Raw genomic sequence first — 14,916 nt, forward strand, 5'->3', positions numbered from 1 at the left:
TTAATGAGCGGCGTTTGTAGTAATCCACTCTGACCCCAGATAGTGTGAGCCTTAAAGTTTTGTGATGCTGCGCCCCGTGCGGTCTCGCAACATCTGCCAGTGTCCGTCGCACGTGTTGATGGGGTTGCGTTGCGCACGTCGTCCATGTTTATTGGCCACGCGGCTGCACGGCGTGGTCGTCCCTCGGCGAGTGTGCTCTAGTTCGCTGTGCTTTCCTCCCCTCCCAAACGCCGCTCCATCCGTCTTTCATTCTCCCGGATTTCCTATGACGGGCTCCAATCTCTTTATTTCGCTCCGTTGGACTAGACTCGTCTCCCTCTTAAAGAGCCTAGCCCTTCGCCTCGTCTCCTCCCTTGTGTCGATTTTTCATCTCAAGGAAGGGTATTTTTTCGAATGACGTCAATGGTATTTCTATGTTTTTTTTCCCCTTACGGAAAATTATTATTTGTTCATTGAGGACAGTCGTAGTACACGCCACCAGCTTGTGATTTATCATGTGTCTAGATGAAGAAGCCCACCGTTCTACTGCTACACAATACCCAGGTAGTCGCACGCGAGGACTTGGTCCGAGGGAGGGATGCTAGGACATCAGCCATTCATGCACAAATACGACCTTAGTTATAAGCATGAATACATGTACATTTGCTCATATGCCGAAACAAACGTAATTATGCACGCGCACGTGTCTACATCTACTCAATACCCCGCAAGCCGCCGCAAGAGCGTGTGGCGGGGGGTGTTAGGACACCACCCGTAATTTAGAAAAGAGGAAAAAAACCGCATGCAAGAACCACAAATTATTACATCCACAAAGAAAAAATAGCATACATTCATGCAAGAATACTTACACCCCACACATGCAAACACTCAAACTACATCTTGCATACACATGCAACTGAAAGTACACCTAATAGCTTTGCTATCTTCAGCATGCGATAATAGATGTGTTTGACTAAATCATTTAAGTTTTCTTTGTGAAATGAAAACTGTTCCAGTAATTGGGTTTGATTTTGTTTAAAGTTCGTGTCGTGCGAAGGAAGGAGGTGTGCTTAATTTGTCAGTGGCTGAGTATTTTTCTCTCCAATTTAATCCAATATACCAATGTAATTTTGGGGACAGTTCTCGTGGGTGTCACCAACCATATAGGGTGCTCTGTACTTCTCTAATATATCCTCCACTGACATCAACAGACGTTAAATATTCAAGTAAAACCGTTTCCCTAATGTTTTCTCCACGTGTGAGCGCGAGGTGTGTTCGTTCGAACATTGTGGGAATCGCCCTCCATTCCTACCAGACGGAATGTTCCGATTCATTCACCCCCTCTCGCTAAACGGTGTCTTAAGCGTGAGTTCTGTTTTGTGATAAAGTCGCCCATCGAACGGATCCCGCAGACCGTAAGCCGCAAACGCCACATCTACGGGCGTTTGGGAAAGCCAAGAACTTAATCCAAGTGATCTTTAATCCTCGAGTGACAGTTATTCAGACGGACATAATCAACTCAACCGGACTATCGATAGTTTGTCCTTCTTTTGAAGGCAGTCGTCGCGGAGATAATTTCTCCCTTTAGCCCAGGCACTGCGCTTGCCCTCGTGGAGATATTAATTTTTGCGCGCAGTAGGCGGTATTGAGGTCACAGTTCAGAGGGGTTCACTTTTGCAAAAATATGTCTGCGCAGTTCCCCGGACGGCGAGAAGATATTTTCGGGTGATGTTTTTCGCCGGCAAACGTTTTTGTTGGAAAACATTATATGAAAAAATCTTGCCGAGAAGTAGTGCCCTTTGCGAGGTTAATGCAGAAACTAGGATGAGGGGTCCCAATAGTTAGGGAGAGAGCAGTGAGAGTGGAACTAGAGAAAATTACGGGACTGTCAAATTTAATTCCGACGCCGAAAGAATAATTGGAAGTTTATAGTACACTGGCATGTAAAAGAAATTGGTTCCAGCACCGATAGATTTTAATCTTCTTATTTCCACTCCATAAATTCCTCGTCATAGCAATACCCAGGTTTAACCAGCTACATTTTTTATGGAAAGTTCACCAGCCGTTACTCCTACAAATAATCCATGAAAAAATCATTATTCCCTTCCGTTTACATGACTATAGTCTATTTTCTTAACTTTGCCTAACACATTCCCTGCCTATTAATTAAGTATTTGTATATTTCATTCCCCGTGATCTTCCGCTAGGTTGTATGCCACGGGGCGTTATATGCCACGTTTTAAATTGCTCTTGCTCGTTAAGTGAATGGTTGAAGACAATAGCATGCTTTCTGCCCAAATTTCCGAGTGCTTGATCTTCGTAGCCTTGCTTACCTTCAATAAATGTTACGCCTTTTACCTAAGATTTTCGCGGAGGAGAACATGTATGGTTGTGTAACTAAGATCTGGTTTTTCTATGCTCGCCAATATTTCGAAAGAAGAGCGAGTAGTTTAATATGTCAGTTTCTGGTATCTGTTTCTGCTTAGATGGGTGGTTTAATCTGTTGAGGTTGGGTTTTATTTAATGAAACGACCTTCGTCAGAATTGAGGATAAGAATGAGGCAAGCTATAGGCGTATCACTATCAAATTCATTGTTAGTCTCTCGCAGTATTTTTTCGTGTTCCCGGAAGACAAAAATGTACGAATGTCTTTGGTCGGGAGAGAAAATCGAACAAGTTTTGATTGTTGGTTTCATAATCGGACCCTTATTCGAAGCGGGAAGACGTAATTATGGGCGTCCACACCTTCTTCCGCTCTTCTTCCCTTTGCCGGTGTACAGAGTTAGACGGAGATTTCTCTCCTTGAGTGAGTTGCGATTTCTTCCGGCCGGGCCGTAAATCATTCTTTGGATCTTCGACTGCCCGGCCCGGTAAGGAGATACTCGAGTTCCACGGCGTCCGGGGCAGCGTTTTGTCCGAATTTCCCCGATCCTTTCTCCTGTCTCCCCCCGCCCTTTACTCCCTTTCCCCCGCCGCTACACTTTCTTCGGACGTTTGAAAGTCGGGTGATTTAAATTTCACATCGGACCTCCATTTTGCCCCCCCCCCCCAACCAACCCATCCCACGACCTCTTCCTTCCTCCGCCCCTCTCGTCCCCACACCATTCCAAAATCCTTGGAACTTTCAAGTTTCGCTAAATTATGGACGAAGTAGTGATACTTCTTCTTGTACAACAAGTAACATTTAGGGATGAAAAAGGCTACTTGTCCCTGCGGCCCCCAAAACGCGTCCTCGCGGAGACTTAAGTATTGTGTAGATGTAGATAACTCCGCGGAATAAAATTCGCGGAATATCCGTCGATTGCCGGTGAACGATCAGGCTTTCGGTTCTTTCAATCAGTCATGTCTCATCATTCAGGACCCACCCTGGAAATATTTGATTTGCAACTGTGTGTAAAGGTGTTTCGATATATATTTCCGTGAACGAATTGAAATTTTTATGCGATTGCGAAAAGAGCGAATTTTGGAGCCTGCACCAATGTTCAATGATTACACGTAAGACTCAAATCTCCGGATTGATAATCGTATGTGTTTGGGTGTTCAGCGTAGACATATACTAAGGAATAATTCCAACCCCATACTATATTTACATCACAGGCCATGGTGTTGAGAGTTCAGGGAAATACGTAGACTATTGAACCGTGCAACTCAAGTGTATTCTTTTTCCTGCGCAGAATGCGCCGTTCTAACAGTAGAAATAATTGGCAAAAAGTGCTCGAAATAAGTTGTGTTGGACAAATAACGCTGGCAAACAACTTCAGGTGTTAATTGGAGACTCTCTTCCCGTGTTTATATGAAAAGTATTATGCTATGGCATGAATTGGATTATTGCTGCATGAAAATGGTGATGGTAATCTACTTTTCTGTTTATCGGGAATACGTGACTTTTGTGTTTTTGTCGAGCAGTCTCAGACGAATTCCCCTTTAAATGCTAAACCTTCCATCCCAAACGCGAATGCTCTAATTGTCAACTTTCTCTATTCTGATTTCGATGTCATCCATGTGTTTTTTAATGTATTGTCTCGGTTATTATTTGAGGATTCTATTTTATGCTTGTTGCTTTCCGAAATCTTGTGCTAATTGGTTGCATTGACTTATCTTTTGGCGAATGAAGTCTTTTTCTCCTTCTGCATTTTTCATTTTCATTCTGGTAAGAGTGAGTTTTAGGCGTATAGAAATTTGTAACTTTTGTCTTTCACAATTAATCGAAGGTTCAAAAATAAATTCTATTAAATGTTGTTCCATGGAAAATATCACAGCTCATATTTTCGATATTAATTGTGTGCTCTATTGAATTATGTCAGAAATGGTCTCGCGGTACTGAATGACCTCATTGCGTAGCTAAACCTCCGTGTGATATGCATTTAAAAATAAATATTTCCGACACGGATTCATATTTATCAGTCGAAAATGAAAGATTCAAAAAAATAAAAGTTTTTGTGTGCATTTAGTGTGGAAATTTAATAAAATATATAGGACCAAGATTCGTGTGTTTATTTAGTCAAATATCATGTTGATGAAATTCGCGTGTCCGTCGCGGGACTCGCGCTTACTGGCCAAGGAAATGGGGCACCAAACATTAAAATCACCATAGTTATTGGTGACGACCGGCCTTACCCTTCATAGTTCTAATTACCTTTAGTCTACGAGTCGTTGCCTGCAGCTCCTACTTCTTCATATTCTTTAGCGTGAGCATAAAGACATAGAGGAAGGAGCAGGAGTAGTAGATAAGCGGTGCATCGTCACGATGAGTGTCTGCGGTACGTGTTGCCGACGCCCGCCTTCTCGTGTCAATACCCATCCTAAGCACACAGGCATTCGGTGTTGGGAGTGAAAAATGGTGCGAAGGGATGAGATGAGGGGCGCTCGAGAATGACCGAGTCCTTCACTCATTCCACGAGGGAGTGAAAAGCCCAATGCAGGAAAGGAAGGATGATTTTTTTTTGCCAGTGCGGCGAAAGGCTGAGGTGCGGAGAGGGGCAAGGGTGGGGAGGGGGAGAGAGAGGTGGAAAGGCAGCATACGTATTATACCTGCGACGTGGCTGCTCGGGACCGTGGGACGGAGGTACGGTGGAGAGAGAGAAGGGGAAATGCCATGAGCGCACAGCAAGGCGGAATAGCACACCCACATCTCAATATAATGCCCGATCACGCATTCCAGCTCAGCAGACGTCGATTCCCCCACTGGTGTCGGAGGTGTGTGTGCTAGGGTACAAATTTTATACACTACTGCCTCATCAAGTAGTGCATAGCACTGATTCCCGCACATTATTGACTCCTAACATCACCCTTAAATGTTTTAATACACATCACCAAAGCATTATGATGAGAAAACAAGTTATTAACTGTACTTGAAATGAAGACTTACGAAAACTGAAGTTGCAAATATTTTTTTATTAGTCACACTGGAATTAAATTACTCTTAGGTTTTACCGTGGTGGTTTAGGTTTATTTAACTTCCACGTAGAATATACGAGGGTCATCCGGAAAGTAGTACCCGTTCGTGAAATAAAGACACAAAAGTAAATATTAACAAACATAAAAAATTTTATTTGAAAGAGGATACTTTAAACTACTTCTCAACATAATCTCCAAGCAAATTAAGGCATTTGTCATAACGTGTGACAAGTTTCTGTATTCCTGCTGCATAGTCCTTCGCCGCCAGCTCATTGAGATACGCGAGGGACCCATCTTGCACAAATTTTTGCATAATGCAGATGGTGTTTAACAATTTCATGAACAATTGTTCGAGAAACATTGGGAAAATGCTCACAGATGTCATCAATTGTGACGCGCCGATCGTTCCTCACGAATTCGTCAACTGAGCTCACCAGTTGGTCTGTAATGACAGACGGTCTCCCCGAACGCTCATCGTCGTGTGTGTTCCCCCTCCCCATGTTGAAGTTGCGACACCACCGCCGAACAGACGACTCGTCCATTACATTGTCTCCATACACCTCCTTTAATTGGCGATGAATATCACATGGGCGAACGTTTCTTGCATTGAGGAATTTAATCACTGCCCTCACTTCACAACTGGCGGCGTTCTCAATTTTTTTAAACATTGTAAACAATCACAGAAACAACACAGGCAATGCTAGCGTCACGCAACTTGGCTCAGAGAAGGCAGACAAGCCACTGAAGCTATCTGACCTCGTCCAGCGGCTACTCGCGTCGTCAGCACTTCATGCGGCACGAACGGGTACTACTTTCCGGATGACCCTCGTATATGCAAGGGAATCTCTGCGTGTTGGGTAGATTTAATGATATAATTAACAGTAATACGATAATTCATTTAAAACCCCTTATAGTGTTTGTGTTTAAAGTTTCTATACACGTTTATTTTTCGTTTTTTAAGCATTGAAGAGGCTTGTTGAATTTTTCTTGTGAAATATCATCCGTAATTTTTGCATTTTCCGTCATTTCAACCTATGTAATTATGCATGATGTATTTTACCTGCTACGTATATTGTTAAAAGATAGTGCAGTTTACGTATTTGGGCACCACAGTGTTCTGATGGATGAGCATCCGTGCTCGATCTACATCTGCGCGATCTCGATGGAGTATTCGACTGCGAAACTTTCGTATAGGATAACAATCATTTTACCCACCGGGATTCCCGAATCGGGGTTACTGATAGTTAATTTTGGGTCTTTCAATATTCAACATTACGTGAAATACAAAGCAAACTGAGTCGGAAACATCCGTTCTAACGCCGATAGGGCGCAAAGCCCGCCTAAGACACAACCCGATCTTAAGTGAGGCGCCTTTCCATGTAGCTACTGATTGTATTTACCTACTCACACCAGCGGATTAATATCGATAGTTCGATTTCGGTATGGCTTTCCGAGTTGTTGGTGCCTATAATTTGCGTCCCGGTGTATCTCCGTGACTGTTATAAGTCTTGGAAATGGGTTGAAAGAGCAAGCGGTCGACTCATTCGAATGCTCAAATTTGAAAATTTTGAGCGTTGAATGAATTGTTGAGTGTGAAAACTGTCAACAATTACTTAAGTTTTCTAATAATTGTAGGCTTTTACAATGCATAACGATACAGCAGTGCTGTGTGTGACGACATTTCTCGTCTATGTGAGCGATTTGAGGTTTCTGCCAATTTTGTGCACGCTAATAGAACATTGATGTTGTGCTATGATTTCCGCCCAGGTTCTGTTCTCCATTCGTTCGACTTTATTTGCTCGCTAGGCGTAGTCACATGATTGGACGGCTATGCGGTCGGAACTGCGCCGTTCACGCTGGTTGGAGGGAAATCGCTGGGCCAGCGATGTGGCTTTCGCCACGTCCTCATGGGCCGCGCTTGTTGTGCATCATGAAACTCACTCGGAAGACAAAACGTGGCCAAGAAGTGTCGCGCACTATAGCATCGCATCCAGCGTGAGGCGGGCCGAAGGTGCTCGCTCGGATAGCAAGCGATGGGCTTGCTCTCCCGTCGCGTACCACTCACCTCCTCCAATCTTTCGCTCTACCTGCTCTATTTCTTCCCCGCAGTCTCTGCCAGGTGGGCCCCCCCACCCCAGTCTCTTTTCATCCATCTAGGTCTCCCACGCCCCCTACCGCGAATCCCCCCTCCCCTCCTCTCCCGGAACAGGCCTTGCCTCCGGTGATCTGGGCCGCCGAGGGTCCGATCTCGCGAATGAAACGGTACGCAAAGGGAGAGTCTCCCTTCCCCTCTCTTTCTCTTTCTCGATCCCGCTGTGTGGCACCCACGCCGGGGGTACGTACTTCGTCGACGACATGATGTTCTCCATCTTGAGTAGTTTTCGGTCCACCAAATCGAGACCGCTCTGCGGGAAAGTGTGTGTTATGCGCCTTTAAGCTCAAGGTAGCGATATTTTAAATCATGCCCCGGATTCCAGAACTGGGAGATTGAGTTCCGCCCAGGCGTAACGCCCTCCGCTTCATTCGGTCGTAGGAATGACGTAGCCCATTGATGACTTCTGAAGCAATGTTGTGTATTCGTGATCCTCGGGTTAATGCACTTTAGCCGAATAGACTTGGGGCCTGTTAGGGTACAAATCAGATGACTGGACGTGAAATTACCTGTTTTACCGATTTCGGAGCTTTTGCTTTCGCAACCTTAGGCAAACGCAAGGGTGATGTACGTTAATTCTACCAGTCTACGTATGATGGATCTACGTCCATGATACGTAGATCATGATCTACGTATCATGGATGCATCGGTCTTCCAGTTCCATGGCTTTGGTGGATTTAATGATTTATTTTCACAATTGAAAAATCCGGTTCAGACTGACTGTGTTCAGTCGAAGCCCGTTAATTAAAGGGCTTTTTATAATGAACTACGGCTAGTGGGTCTAGTGCACGATGGAAAATCACTCCAATTTCCGGCCCCATGTTGTCGGTCGGATTCTCGAGGAGTGGATGGTTCGAATTTGTGTTCGGTGGGGGATATTTCAGTTACTTCCTCGTTCCCTGTTCGGCATATTTGAAGGACCATAAAATGCACTCCGGTACCTGGGATATTTACCAAAGGGTTTTATTCGTGGAGTCCCAAAAGAGATCTCCTTACAGATACTGAAATTTTCAATTCTTACACTGCTGGTTTTATAAGTGGTTATTTCTACCGGATCTAAACTGGTCTCATGTGATCTCAGGCATTATAGAAGTAATTGGATTTCTCCATAAGCCAATTGGTTACTTAATCATGACTAGCGAGTGGTAGCAGGAGTGACAAAAGCGTGTTGCCAATCAATTTAAACTTTTATCAAGCATTCACAGACCACAATGAGTCCATGTTACAGAGAAGTGTGAAGGTTTGAATTCATGGGAGTTGCTCTACCATTAAAAAGTATTTTTTTTACCTTGTAACGAATTTCATGTCACTGCTTCGCTCGTTGTTTCCTTGAATCGATTCGCTCAACGAGGTTTTCCGTTCCCACTTGAGTCGCAACGAATTTAAGTTGCCTGGCAATGACTGATACCGTAATTGAAAGTGGGTATGAACGGACGTATTACCCATTAGTGTCCTCTTGGAAACGTGGAAATCTGTAATGTGTTTGAATTCCGTCAATGTCTAATCTCTAGAATAAAGACTCCACACGATGAATCATCCCGGAAATCCCCGAAAAAGCGGGTCGGCAGTCAGCTTTCTTGGCTCCACTCGAGTTCACGGGGATGAGTCGTACATTTTCCGGAATTTGCCCATTTGATATTTGCTCTGCCGACCAGGCGCCGGAATTGCTCATTTAGGGTGGATTGAAAGTTTAAATATTGTGGAAATCCGTGGGAAAGTCAGGGAGATTAAATCTAGATTAACTTGGAAAGTGAGGGGTTATAAATATGAAATTTTTATTCAAATTTTTGGATTTTGAAAGAAATTGTTTGATGATATGTTAGCGATTTTTCGATCTCATTATGCCGTTTTGTGAAATGGATAATATCGTTACCGTTGATCCGAAAATATCCCAATCTGTTGTAATCCATTTCTTGAACTTCGTTACGAGCCTGCTCGACGGCATTACTGCTTCCAATAGTGTGCACATAGTGTTTTTAGAATTGAAATGTAAAATTTTATCTCTGATTAGATGGATCACTTTAAATTTTAGCGGAAAATATTATCGTTTTGTCCTGGAAAACTTTTTTATAAGTTAGAGGAGAATCATCAATTTGTCAAAAATTCTGATGCACCCGGGTGTACGTTAAAGAAGGCATGGGTGGATAATCTGTGCAAAGAAAACTTTGACAAAGGATTTTATTCGAACCGGAATCTACAGATTGCAGCAGAAATTGCATCAGCATTCTCAGAGAAGGAGAGTGGCTTGTTGGTTGTCTGGGGCGATGAAAAATGTTCCAATCATTTTCGAACACATTGGCGGAAATAAACATCTAGATAGAAGTATGTGATAAGACAGTTGTGAAAATAATAATTTTTTTATAAATTTTAAGACGGTTCCAAATAAGTTGTATTCTAAACTGTATTAGGGGTGTTGATTTTGTGTCCATCAAGAACCTAGCTTAAACGCGAGACTACGAAGTAATGATGAGCTTTTAATAATTGGTATTTTTCTCACCCTGTCCATACACGTTTTATCAAATTCACTACAGCGATCGTTTAAAATTTCTATAGACGTCATAAGGTGGCAAATTATATGAATCTTGTTTTTTAAAATGAAAAACTATTCATTAAAAGATTGTTTCCGAAGGGGTGTCAATAGCCTTAAGGAGGCAGACATGACCCGGCCATAAGCGGGGATATTCGATTTCGAACCTCGAATCTGACGAACGCCATCGCCGCGGTGGATCTTCGCTCATGAGTGCATGTATGAAGTTTCAATGTGCGCATTCAATCTACAAGCACGTTTCGGGCGCGTCGGTCAGGCCACGTCGCGCGCGCCCGCACGGGAGTCACCATCCGCAGTAAACGCTTTCGCTGCTCGGCGCGTGACTGCGAACCTGTCGAGCGAGACTTGTCAAGAGGGATGAAAGGGAAACGGCCGTTAGCAATAATTGGCACGCGAATGAGAGGCATCGCCCTAAGTAGCAGAAGTGGAGTAAATGTCCTGGCCGAAAGTGAATCCGTTTTGTCGATTGAGCGTGAGATGTTCGGGTTTCAATCGATAAAAGATGTTCTCGTTTGGGTGTCCCTCTGAGAATTACTCGTAGTTCCCAAACTCGGGACTTGTCCAGTTGTTTTCGACCTTGAAACCTTTCGACTGGGCCGCAAATTCTTATTACCCGGGATATTGGTATTGATGATGGTATTATTAGTCTTCGTCCAATTTTTCAACGATGTACATATATTTGGCGCCAGAATGAATAGTATAGGAGCCCAAGTCCAACGTAGCGTATTGAAGACACATGTCAAATAATTGATGTCGTGCCGACTGAGGAACGGGCTCCTGGCCAATTTGCCAGTGCCTGTAGTTTTAAGGCAAATGGTGTTGTCTCCGTGTCAACACTTAATCCAGTCAATTTTTTCGCTTTGTGTTTTACACTAAATTCATAATTGTTTTCCTAGGAATTGAATATTAAATTTAAGCTTTGAGAAACGAGCCCTTTTCTAGTCAAGTAAGACAGTAAGAGTACCCGAATCTCAGCAAGTCCGAGTGGCGTTATGGTTGAATTTTAATCGGGGAAATTTCTTCACGTCCTTCCTTCTATTTCCAAAGGGTGTGGACAGGAGGCAACTTTTCTGTTTCCTTTCAAAAGCGTTATTTTGAAAGTAAAAACAGATCGCAAAGTGCAAGGACTCTCTTCTCTTTCAATATATTGCTTGTTGATGTCTACCCCTTTAATTTCCATCCCCCATTTCAGTTCATTGGTGACAATGGCAGAACGTCAGTTGAAAGCTGAAACGTGGGATCTGAATGTTCCAAGTAAACTTAACGAATAGGAAAAAATAGTCTCGTAAAAACGCCCTCTTGGTGAAGGTTAGATGGACACGGAAGTACGCATCTCAGGTTAGTCGCTTTGTGGGCCTCGAAAATGCCTCTCTTTGTGAAACTGTTTTGAAAAAATCGTCCCTTCTTGTTTTCATCTTGAAATAAGGAAATTGTAATGATCCTACACCATATCTGCAGATTTAACCATACTTATAAAATATAGGAAATGCATGTATTTAATTACACTTAATCTTGTTAATTTCCACTTCCATATCCACTTAATCTTTTTTAATATCACTCCACAGAAAGCTGATTTTTTTCCGTAATGGATAAGCTCCACCAAGTCCAGCCTGAAATAACGAAGTTAATAAGAAATAGTGTCCTGTACCGTCATAATAAGTTCACGCTCTTCTCATGACCACTTTGTTATTTCAACAAAACCAGCAATTTTGATAGAAAGACGGTGTCTATCGGTTTTTCTTATATGAAGACAATCGCCGACAGTCGTATCCGCCCCACTGCTGACAAAGCGGATCGCAGAGTTTGTCGTACTTGGAAAAGAATGAACCATGGACAGTTTTTGTTGGCGTACTTTTCGCTGTTAGTACCTATTTGTGTTTATAAAAACTGGATCAGTAGTTCCTGCAATGTTAATTTTTTTTGTCTTGTTTTACTTCCAGTTGCCATTATTTATTCTCCTTTTTATTTAGATGAAGGTTATTCTTTTGACCTGCGGTCACTCGACCGTGTTTCTTCCTGTCCCAAAAGTATTTTCTTGAAACCCTCCCAATGCGGTCCTTTGGAACTATGAGTTAGATTAAGTATGCGCGAAGCGCATAAAAAATAATTTGATTTTATATCGAAATTAGCATCGTACATCTCATTATCTGCATCATCTATCGAATGCCGTCGTTAAATTCCGCCTTGTTTCAACCATCTTGTGAGAGGTTATTAATACGTTTCACTGAAGGCAGCGGCCCACATATATTCCACTTTAATTAGAAAAATTAGTGATGGGAAATGAGGTCTTTCGTATGTAGCCGGCCTTGTTGGGGTAATTGAATTGGAAAACTTTGAAAGCTAGGAAAGTAGTCTGCCCTTGACTTCGTTTATGGCACGTTAAGGCTTTTGAAGGGAGTTTTCCGTCGGCCACACTCGGGAGTGATGCAGGGTAATTGATCGGCGGTGGATCCCACATTTTCTGCCGCGGGTAATTAAAATTAAGCGAGGCCATTGGCCGTGCGTGTTGACGTTCCTCGTGGGATACCCTACTGCTTGCCGGCGGTGTATTGAGGCGCGCCTCCTTCCCGCACCACCCGAGCGTAGTTTCACCTCTTACCTCATTAATCTTCCTCTTCCTTTACTCAAGCTGTGATTCTTTTTCATTCAGTACGAGCAGTGTGAATCAAGTTAAAAATGACACGGTGCCAATTGTAGATTGAATTCCTTCGTATATCAGCGTTCAAGTCAGTTATACTTAATAGGCTTTGTGAACTTGCAGTACTGATTACTTGTCCTTAAATGTGTTTTTTTATGGATTTCATTTAAAAGCTTCATTTTTAAATCCAATATTTCTTGTGAAAAACTTTTTGCTGAAAAGGTTTCGAGTTTCACATCGTTTGGTGCATCTTGGAGTTCTGTTCCTTCCGCGATATAAGGTGAAGTTATTTTGAGACATCGCCCTAAATTTGCAGCGTGCATGATATTTAGCATTTTGAAGTGTGTGTCAAGGAAGCATGTGTATTTTCATGCCTTCTTACTGTAATAATATTAGCTTTTTGTATTTTATTTCCAATATCAAACTTCATTTTTGAGGTACAAACAATTTAAATGTAGGTGTATAAGGCTATGTTAGTATTTTTACTGTAGGTCCTGTATATTAATATGAGACTGGGACAGAGTAGGAGAGTAGTTAAGTGCCCAAGATCATTCAAGATATTTGGTGAATGGCGAGGAACTGCTTAACTTCAAAGTGCCAGGGATCTGTATGGATACCTAAGGTCAATAGTTGGTAGTGAAAAAATCATTTCATAAAAAAATTACTTACTCTTCATAGTGATATTCTACCGGTTATGGTATGCTTTGGATGGGCACGGCATATACAACGGTACCACGTTACTATTCCTTGCATCTCCTAGCGAAACACATCCACGCATCCGACACTGCTATAAACCCCTCTTCGATTCTGCATAATTCTTCCCTCCATTCCCTCCAATATTCCTATCCCGTTTCCACCCCTCTATCGTTTGCATAACGTTCTCTCCTCTGTATATCCCAGCATTCTTCAGTATCCCATCGCCATTCATCATAGTCTCTATCCATCTTTCCTGCCCCCCTTTGGATTTCTTCCAACCACCCCCTCTCCTCCCCACCATATCTGGCACTTCCTTGTTTGTTTTCCTTATCTGCATTTCAAAAGCCTGCAGTCTACGTCTGCTTAATACCCCGGAAGCCGCCGCAAGGGCGTGTGGCGGGGGGTAGTTAGAGCACCACCCGTAATTATGAAAACAACCGCATGCAAAAGCCACAAATTAATACAATCCACAAACAAAACACGCCTATCATATTGTATCAATGATGTTTCCACGTGGTACAAAACCGCGCTCCATATCAGTTTCGATGAACCTTTTCTTGACGTACATCCTTACTCGACGTCCCTACCATCAATTTTCTCCTCTTTGTGAAGAGTCTTGTCCTAACGCATTTATTTTTCTTATGTGCCTACTACTTCGACCGTTAAGGTCCAGAACACTTTCGAGGTAATACCCTCACTAACCCCTGTTATCTGTCTTGTAAGATATCGGTATTTATTTTTCTTTCCTTGCACGGTTGATAAGGTGCTTCTAATCTTGCTTAACACATCAGAAATGTTTATTTTAGCAATAGGGAGCTTTTTTTCTGTTCCCATAATCTCTTTATTAATGTGGTTGGCCCTTTCTCGAATTTGAAGCGCGGTATTATTTTTAAATTGCGTGATATGGCTGAATATTTTTACCACCAGTCATTCATACACGGTATACTACCTTGATCAAAAATTTCCCGGAATTTATTCAGAAAATTAAAAATACAAGTTTATTCATCTAAATCTATATTGTCCCCTTCAAAGTAATCCCCATCGACTGCAACACACTTATGCCAGCGCTTGATCCAATCCTCGAAACATTTTTTATATTCGGTTTTCGGTATGTCCATCAGTGCTTCCTGCGATTTTTCCATTACTTCCTCTCGGCTGCTAAAACGCGTTCCCCGTAATGGTTTTTTAACTCGATTGAACAGAAAGAAGTCACAGGGAGCCAAATCAGGTGAATTCGGTGGCTGTTGGATGGTATTTGTTGCATTTTTCGTCAAAAAATTACGAAAAATGATAGCACTGTGCGACGGTGCGTTATCATGGTGCAAAATCCACGAGTTTTCTGCCCACATTTCTGGTCTCTTTCGGCGAATTGCTTCACGCAAACGTCTCATAACGCCCAAATAATACTCTTTGTTTACTGTCTGGCCTTCTGGCAAAAATTCATGATGCACTACACCGTTGTAATCCATGAAAACCGTCAGCATTGCCTTCTTTTTTGACTGACAC

The 14,916-nt window shown here is 42.6% G+C and overlaps 1 protein-coding gene across 2 annotated transcripts in view; it reads left to right on the forward strand.

Moving 5' to 3' along the window:
• spoon (A-kinase anchor protein spoonbill) overlaps positions 1 to 14,916 on the forward strand; it is a 131,627-nt gene that overhangs the window by 31,111 nt on the left and 85,600 nt on the right. The gene's annotated exons all lie outside the window — the stretch shown is intronic.

This window comes from Hetaerina americana, unplaced genomic scaffold (genome assembly GCF_022747635.1).
Source record: "Hetaerina americana unplaced genomic scaffold, ioHetAmer1.1.p SCAF_4, whole genome shotgun sequence".
NCBI classification, from domain to species: Eukaryota; Metazoa; Arthropoda; class Insecta; order Odonata; family Calopterygidae; genus Hetaerina; species Hetaerina americana.